Source organism: Panthera pardus, unplaced genomic scaffold (genome assembly GCF_024362965.1).
Source record: "Panthera pardus isolate Hobbes unplaced genomic scaffold, ASM2436296v1 HiC_scaffold_23, whole genome shotgun sequence".
NCBI lineage: Eukaryota > Metazoa > Chordata > Mammalia > Carnivora > Felidae > Panthera > Panthera pardus.
The window spans coordinates 653,057-662,058 of NW_026526799.1; the positions used below are offsets into that span (position 1 = coordinate 653,057).

Genomic DNA, 9,002 nt, shown 5'->3' on the forward strand with positions numbered 1-9,002 from the left:
TCCCCAGATCACCAAGGAGTCTGGTTTAGGGGCGGCTGGTACCCGGAGGGGAGAAGGAAGGCGACCAGAGAGGCTCTCTTTTCTGCCGTCTCCATGGTGACACTGGAAGACGGTACAGGTCCTTTGAATGAAATTTCCTTAGTGAAATTTCAGGTGTTTTTGCGTTTCAGGCTGGCCTAGACCTTGGCGTCACCCCCTTCTCTGTGACAGAGGGGCAGGGAATGCAGGGCTGAGGTGGCCTGAGGCAGAGGGACGCAGACGTGCTGCCAGCCCGTGCAACCTTGGCCACCCGTCCTCCCTCCCTCCCTCCTCCTTCCCTCCTCCTTCCTCCCTCCCTCCCTCCATCCTCCCCCCAGGTCTCCCAGGCCCAGCACCTAATGGAAACCAAGTCTGTGCCTCCTGGGAAGAGCTTCTCTCCTTGCACTCACTCGGTGACGTTCCACAGAGGGCACCAGCACTTCTATCCAGGGGCGTGGATGGTCACCAGTTCGCGAGCTCCTTAGGGACCTCCTTAAGCCCTCCCTCTGTCACCCCCCCATCATAGTTTGCCCTTGAGGAAAAGGAGGCCTACATTAGGGAAATGACTCGCATGAAGGTTAAAATCGCAAAATAACTTCCTCAAAAAATTGAACTTAGAGTTTCCGTACCACCCAGAAATCCAATCTCTGGATACACAACTGAAAGAACTGAAAGCAGGGACTGGAACGGATCCTCGTGCACCAGCACTCAGAGCAGCATCGTTCACAACAGCCGGAAGGCGGAGTAACCCGCATGTCCGTGGGCAGATGAAGAGGTAAACACAATGCGGCCTACGCATGCAACGGAATACTATTCGGCCTTAAAAGGGAAGGCCGTTCTGACACCTGCCACAACGTGGATGAACCGTGAAGACAATATGCTCAGAAATAATCCAGTCACGAAAAGACAAATATTGTATAATGTCACTTATATAAGGTACCTAGAGAGATCGTATTTATAGACAGAGTAGAATGGTGGGTCCCTGGGCTGGGGAGGCGGGTGGGGGGCTAGTGTCTCATGAGGACAGAGTGTCAGTCTGGGAAGATGAAATCGTTCTGGAGACAGAGGGTGGGGATAGTTGTACTAAGTAGGAATGCATTAATGGCACTGAACTGCATTTATTTTTTAACAGGTTTTTCTTAAATGCTTATTTCTTTGTTTTTGAGAGAGAGCACGTGCACACAGGCAGGGGAGGGGCAGAGAGAAAGGGAGACAAAGAATCTGAAGCAGGCTGCAGGTTCCGAGCCATTAGCGCAGAGCCTGACGTGGGGCTCGAACCCACAGACATGGATCATGACCTGAGCCGGAATTGGATGCTCAACCGACTGAGCCACCCAGGCACCCCTGGGAGGGTCCCATTTCAAAGTCTTACTTCTGCTTTACTTTTTTTCTTTCTCATCTATTGTTTAAAAAAATAACCTTTTTATGATCACACAAGTTTATATATGCATTTTAGGAAGCTAGAGAATAAAGGCAAGCAAAAATTCAAAAAGAGGGGTGCCTGGGTGGCTCAGTCGGTTGAGCGTCCGACTTCAGCTCAGGTCATGATCTCATGGTCCGTGAGTTTGAGCCCCGCATCGGGCTCTGTGCTGACAGCTCAGAGCCCGGAGCCTGCTTCAGATTCTGTGTCTCCCTCTCTCTCTGACCCTCCCCTGTTCATGCTCTATCTCTCTCTGTATCAAAAATAAATTAAAAAAAAAATTTAAAAAAAAATTCAAAAAGACTGAGAATTCCTATTCCCCAAGGGTCACCATTAATACCTTAATATATGGCCTTCTTTTTACTGAAACGAGAGATTACATTTTATCTGCAATCAGGTTTTTCTCCTTTTCTATTACAGTAAGTCAGCCACCCCACCTTTCCATTACAGTAAATGTTCATCTCATCTAATATTCAGATTACATCGGATTTCCTCAGGGGATCCCCAGATCTCTTTAATAGCTGGTGTATCCGGAACAGTGTCCGGTCTAGGATCATCTAGTGCATCTGATCAGTATGGCCCTTCTGCCTCTTCATGTGGGCCCCTGTGTGACTCTTCAGGTCCCCACCAACTGTTAACATAGTGGTTTAGCTACAATTTGATAATCCTTGTTTGTAAGGGTTTGAAAAGGATGCTTTTTCTGATCCTACACGTTTGTGCGGTTTTTCTCCCTACAAAGCAGAGCACTCCCTCATCCACTGGGACTAGTTGGTGACTGGGAACTACAGTGCCCGCTGGGGACGCAAAATAAGTCTTTCATTTTTCAGTTTTAGTGGGGACGAAGCTTGAAGTAGTGCCCCTTCCCACACTGAGGTGTTGCCAGTCTATAGGAAAGAGGTCTTCGCCTTTTAGATCTGCGTGGGAGCAAACGCTGCGTGGTATTTTCAATTAATTTCGGAGACTGCGTTGGCTTTTCCATAACCTTCTATTGTGTGAACAGTGTGGCATGGCTTTGCTGAAAAATCCCATAAAACCTCGGAAAAATTCCAGAAACCTCAAACGCACAGGGGGTCGCGAGAAGCCAGCTACCTCTACTACCGTGCCTCGGGCTCTGAGCTTTTCCGCAGGGTTTTCGGGCCATTCCCCGGGGAGCCTGCTGTGTGCGCGTCCGGCACCTCGTAGGTCCCCTGCGTCGGGGACGAGCGGTGCCCCGGGGTCTCCGGCACCTCCGCGGCCCCGCCCCCACATGCGCTCGGGTGTCCAGGCCCGAGCGGGGGTCGCCGGCGTGGCCAACTCACCGCCGACCGCTAGAGGGCCGTTTCCACGTTTTATTAGGCAATAAAAGTTTGCGTGCGCAGAATCAGAAACGAACTGCAGTGGTGACAGTAATGAAAAACTTTACCCCCGAAAGTGTGAGAAAAAAAGAAAAGAGAAGTGGTGCGCGAGGTTAAAATAACCTTATACCTTTGAAGAGCCTCGGAAAAGGCGCTGCTTCCGCCTGCCCGGCTAGCTCAGTCGGTAGAGCATGGGACTCTTAATCCCAGGGTCGTGGGTTCGAGCCCCACGTTGGGCGGCTGTGGTTTTGCTTTCCCGACGGGCCCCATCTCCCTTCCCCAACCCTGTCCCCCAGCTCTTGCCTTCACCCGTTCGACCGCCGACTCGGAGCTTACTGTTTTCATCTTCTGAGTGCACAGGTGAAGGTTACCTGATGCGGAGAGACACGGGTCCTGACCGTCCCCTGCGAAGGCCGGGGACTCGACCGCGAAGGTCGAGAAGACTCCAACGGTAATGAAACGGTGGCGTTCTGCCAATACGTTTGAGATGTGTGGGCCTTGATTAATATTTCATTAATTAGTATTTAATGGAATGCTGTGTGGTATTGATTAGTTTGGAGACCAGCTGTGACTCACGGGGTTTTTTATGCATATTAATTTCCTGTTCTTAAATCCCTTAGAGTGAATCAACTTGCTTTTTGCGTGTGGGAAGGGCTCTGGGGCCGCTTCAGTGATCAGTTACTCGCTGTCAACGCACCAGTTAGGACTGTTTTCACCTTTTTCCCCCTAAGTTAGCGATTCAAATAGAGTATTTTTCCGTCCCCCATTTGGGAGTCTGAAAACGTATCTCAAAAGTGACAAAGACTTTTTTTTTTCTTTCCCTGCATAGGTTTTCCTAAAAGAACCCAATTTCTTAAAGGGCAAAACTTGGCCTTTATGTTGACAGCTGCAAATGTTTTCCTTAGGATTTAAATCCTTTCCATGGTTCGCAGCAATTCCCAAACATTCTCCACAGCTACCAGGTGCTCTTATCAATTCGGGATACAGTTTCAGACTTTGGAAGGAAGGCACAGAAAATTTCAGCATCAGAAATGAAGATCCCTAAATACCTCTATCATTACAGCACTTAAAAAAATCTCTAGGTGATGGGAGGTGACATAGAATTTTTCAAAAGGCAAAAACCTTGTTGGAGAAAAGGCGAACTGGTGAATTGACAAGAAGTCAATGAAGTGGCACACATCTATTGATTGGTGATTTTTAATTTTTAGTTCCGGTGTGGTTAACATAGTGTTATGTCAGTATCAGGTGTTCAATACGGTGATTCAATATTTCTGTACACTACTCAGTGTTCATTATGCTAAGTGCACTCTTTTCCCCAGAAGTCTTCATCATGCATCTGTTTAAAAAAATTTTTTTAATGTTTTATCTATTTTTGAGAGAGAAAGAGAAAGAGAGAGACAGAGTGTGAGCAGGGGAGGGTCAAAGAGAGAGGGGAAGACACAGAACCCGAAGCAGGCTCCGGGCTCTGAGCAGTGGGCACAGAGCCCAATACAGGGGCTCAAACCCATGAACCGTGAGGTCATGACCTGAGCTGAAGTCAGTTGCTTAACCAACTAAGCCCCCCAGGTGCCCCCATCATGCATCCATTTGAAACCAAACATTGTTCGAACAGTGTTACGGGGCGAATTGTGTTCCCATAACACGCGTGTGTTGAGGCCCTGACCCTTGTACCCCAGAACGTGGCCTTATTCGGAAATAGGGTTTTTGTAGATGTAATTAGTCAAAATGAGGATGTACCGGAGTCGAATGGGCTCTTACCCCCGCATAACTGGTGTCTTTATGAAAAGGGGGAATGTGGACACAGACGCACACCCAGAAATGCACATTTGGACACAAGGGGGAAGGGCCTCGTGAAGACACATGGTGATCAGAGCTGCCCTTTCTGCAGCCTGAATGGCGCCAGCGTTCCTGGTAAACCACCAGAGCTACAGAGAGTCGAAAAGCAGGCTCCCCCTACCCGCCTCGGGAGGAACCAGCACCTGGATCTCAGACCTCTGGGCTCCGGACTGTGAGACAGCAAATGTCTGTTGTTAAAGCCACTCTGTGGCACCCGTTATGGTAGCCCCAGGACACTAATATAATCCGTGTTCTATTAGGAGGTGATTTTGATTAAAAAAAAGATTTTTTATGCTTGGCATTAAGTAATTGCCGTCCGTTTCATTTTATTTCATCTGATCTCATTTCATTTCAAAAGTGTTGGGAAAAGCAATGGTTTGATTGGGTGTGGACCTACATTCAGCTCCGGCGAGGGCGTTAGGGTCACAGCTCCTTGAGAACTAACATTTAAAAATGACCTCGATCTCAAGGTATATTTTCTTCTTGCTGGCCGGTGATTGATTATGTTGACTAATGATTTATTACTAGTTTTACTGAAAGGATGTATTCAAAGATATATCAAATCAAACACGCTTGAGTCTCTCATGGAACTCATATTTGAAGCCTGTATTCAATTATTCTATGAATGATTCATTTTAAGAAAGCTTGCTAATTCTCTGTGGTTCAGTTTCCTTAACAAGTAAAGGACAAGAAAAAGAGATAACTCAATCAAATGAGATGCAAAGAAATGTGTGAACCGTGTTGGGATCCTGATTTGAACCCATCAATTATAAAAACATGTGTGACACCATCTGGAGAATCTGAACGTTGACCGTGTACTTGAAGATATGAAGAAGTTATTTATTTACTTATTTATTTATAACTTTTATTTTAGAGAGAGATGGAGTGCAAGTGGTGGAGGGGGGCAGACAGAGAGAATCCTAAGCAGGTTCCACACTGAGCATGGAGCCTGATGTGGGGCTCGATCCCAGGACCCCAGGATCATGACCTGAGCCAAAATCAAGAGTCAGATGCCTGACCAACTGAGCCATCCAGGCACCCTGGAAGTTGTTTTTCATTCATTCATTCATTCATTCATTCATTTAATGTTTTGTTATTTATTTTTGAGAGAGAGCAGGGGTAGGGGCAGAGAGAGAGAGAGAGAGAGAGAGAGGGAGGATCCCAAGAAGGCTTCATGCTGTCAGCACAGAGCCGGATGTGGGGCTCAAACTCATGAACCATGAGATCATGACCTGAGCCAAAATCGAGAGTCAGATGCCTGAACCACCGAGCCCTCCAGGCGCCCCAGAACTTACTTATTTTTAACTTAGTAACGGTATTGTGTTTAAAGAGAGCACTCATCTTTTAGAGACACATACTAACTTGTTTATGGTTGAGATAGATGTGATACCTGGGATTCGTGTTGTGGATTTTGGTGGAGGGAGGAATGCTCGTACCACCACCAGAACAAGATGGGCCACGTCAATACCTGCAGGGGCTGAGTGGTGGCTACACCCTGGTTCATTGTGCTATCCCCTCTACTTTTGTACATGTTTTTAAATCTTCGTACATTTAAATGCTATTTGATTATGCGAAAACAAACTTGTCTTAACCTCCTTAGCCCAGTGATCAAATTGAACATCACTGATGAGACAGCTAGACATCACGTGTGTCTTGATGTGACAACGCTGAGAAGTGCACAGCATCGCCTCTAAGATATTCTTTTCCGAGACCCTCAACTTAGGTGTGATCAAGGCTTTAGACCTAACTTCAAGCTTATCAAAAACATAAGGAGAAGTGAGTTAAGGAACACCGTGAGTGAACAATCTGACAAATCCAGGATGCCAGACATTCAAAAAGGCTCGGGTTCCTCAGAAAGCAAATGTCATGAACACACGCGAATACCACTGATAATGCAGCATGTGTGTGGGTGGACCGTTTCGTGCCAAGGGCTCCCTCCCACCCTGCGGCAGGCTAGTGAGGTCAATGAGCTCTTTTCAGAGTGATTTTAAATGTATGAAACAAAACCACATAGGACGATAAAGGAAAACAATTATATTGAAGTACAGTTACCGAAATATCCTAAAATATGCCATGGTAATGTACATGCTTCATTTCTAATCTAACGCTCTAGCAGCAGGTCTGGTAAGTACAGCGATTTCAAAATAATGCTGGATGTAAATGATAGCTTAGAGATATATACAAGAACTACCGTGTGACATGAAAACAGCCAGTTTGTCTTGTGGCAAAGCCACGGGTGCGGTTACTGTAGCTTGTTTCCTTCATTTACAATGAAGGGAAATGCTAAATTTCATTCTGAATGTGATGAAAGTAAAGATGTAATTTTTCACCTATCCAAGTCCACGGACCCTTTGAATTATATCCATAGATTCCTGTCTTGAGAACTTCTGGCCTAGATTTTAAAAAAGATTTTTTTAAAAAGTTTATTTTATTTACATTGAAAGAGAAAGCGCAAGCAGGGGAGGGGCGGAGAGAGAGAGAGAGAGAGGGAGAGAGAGAATCCCAAGCAGGCGCCGCGCTGTCAGCACAGAGCCTGACGTGGGGCTCGAAGTCAAGAACCGCGAGACCACGACCTGAGCCAAATTCAACACTCTTGATTTCAGCTCAGGTCATGATTCCAGGGTGGTGGCGTCGAGTCCTGTGTTGAGCCCCGAGTTGAGTGTGGAGCCTGCTTAAGATTCTCTCTCTCTTTCTCTCTCTCTCTCTCTCTCTCCCCCATTCATGGTTTCTCTCTCACTAAATAATAATAATAATAATTAATAATAATTAATAATGATAATAATAAAATACAAATGCATTTTTAAAAAAGATTTATGTGCGCCTGGGTGTCTCAGTCATTAAGATCTGACTTCAGCTCAGGTGATGATCTCGTGGTTCGTGAGTTCAAGCCCCACACTGGGTGAGCTTGAGTCCCACTTCTTTCTCTTTCTTTGCCCCTCGTGGGATTCTGTCTGTCTCTCTCTCTTGCTCTCTCTCTGTCCCTCACTCACTTTCACCCTCTCTCAAAAAAAAAAAATCTAAAAAACAAGTAAATAAAAGACTTAAGAGATTTACCAACCAAACCCCAAATGTCATTTAATGCGTTCCGCTTTGAGAAAACAAGCCACAGCATTCAAATATAAAAACATTTTAGGAACAAGTGAGGGAAGGTGAAGTGGGAATTACATGATTTTAGGGAATCATTGTTAATTGTGCTGTGTGTGATAATGGTATTGTGGCATGTAAGAGAATGCCTTTCTATTTTAGAAGTACAGAATGAGGAAATCAGGCATGGTAGGTAACATATTATTCTTTCCATTTCTTTTTTCTTAATTTTTTTCATGTTTATTTATTTTTGACAGAGACAGCATGAGTGGGGGAGGGGCAGAGAGAGAGGGAGATGCAGAATGGGAAGCAGGCTCCCGGCTCCCAGCTGTCAGCACAGAGCCCAATGTGAGATCATGACCCGAGCGGAAGTCAGATGCTCAACTGACTGAGCCATCCAGGCACCCCTTTCTAGTTCTTTATGTTTGAAAATTTCACAATATCTAAAAGAAAGTGACTTGTAACGATATTTTTATTAGGGTATACGGTAGGTAGGGTAAAATGCATCACTCCTAACTGCACAACGTGATGAATCTGTACATATGTAAACACCATGTAGCCGCACCAAAGATATAGAGCACATCCGGCCTCCCCCAAAGTTCCCTCGAGCCCCCGTCCACTACCCTGATTGCTGGAGGAAATTCTGTTCGGTGTCTGGTTTCCTTTGCACAACCTGACTTCCCCCTGTATTAAGACCAGGTTGCAGGGCTGATGATACCATGGTTGGCAAGGATGCGGGAAAGCAGGCTCGCTTAAATTGCTGGTTGAAATGTAAACTGATGAGGCTTCCATAAGGCTGTTTTAAATGCCCACAGCCTTTGACTTAGTAATTCTACATCTCGGGTCTTAAAAAAAGAAAAGAAAAAGAAAAAGAAAAAAACCCCCAATGTGTGCAGTGGTTTAGGTGGAAAGACATACGTGTTTTTCTGTTTGTTTGTTTTTACAGTGAAAAGTTGAAAGCAACCTAAATGTCCGGCAACAGAAGCAAGGTCAGATAAACTAGGGTCTGGTTATACCGAGGTACCTCCTGAGATGGACAGATGTGACTGGAGTCATCTCTAGGCCACACCGTTAAGTTTAAAAAGAAGCCACAGAACACCATGTACAGTGTGTCTACGGGGAACGAAGAACCCACAGGGAGCGAAGGGAAACGATGCGGAGGTAAATGAGGGTAAGTAAGAGGATTGCTAACGGCGTGCGCTGTGTTTACACTTCGGGCTGCCGGGTCAGAACAAGGCAAATATTCAAGTATGGGTTGTGTAGTTAACACAAAGGCAACAACCGCAACTTCGCTATGAACGGAGAAGGCA

The 9,002-nt window shown here is 45.9% G+C and overlaps 1 non-coding gene across 1 annotated transcript; it reads left to right on the plus strand.

Moving 5' to 3' along the window:
• The first annotated feature begins 2,938 nt into the window (after positions 1–2,938).
• Positions 2,939–3,011, plus strand: TRNAK-CUU (transfer RNA lysine (anticodon CUU)). The gene has a single exon. It is a non-coding gene; the product is annotated as a tRNA-Lys (tRNA).
• Positions 3,012–9,002: the final 5,991 nt, after the last annotated feature.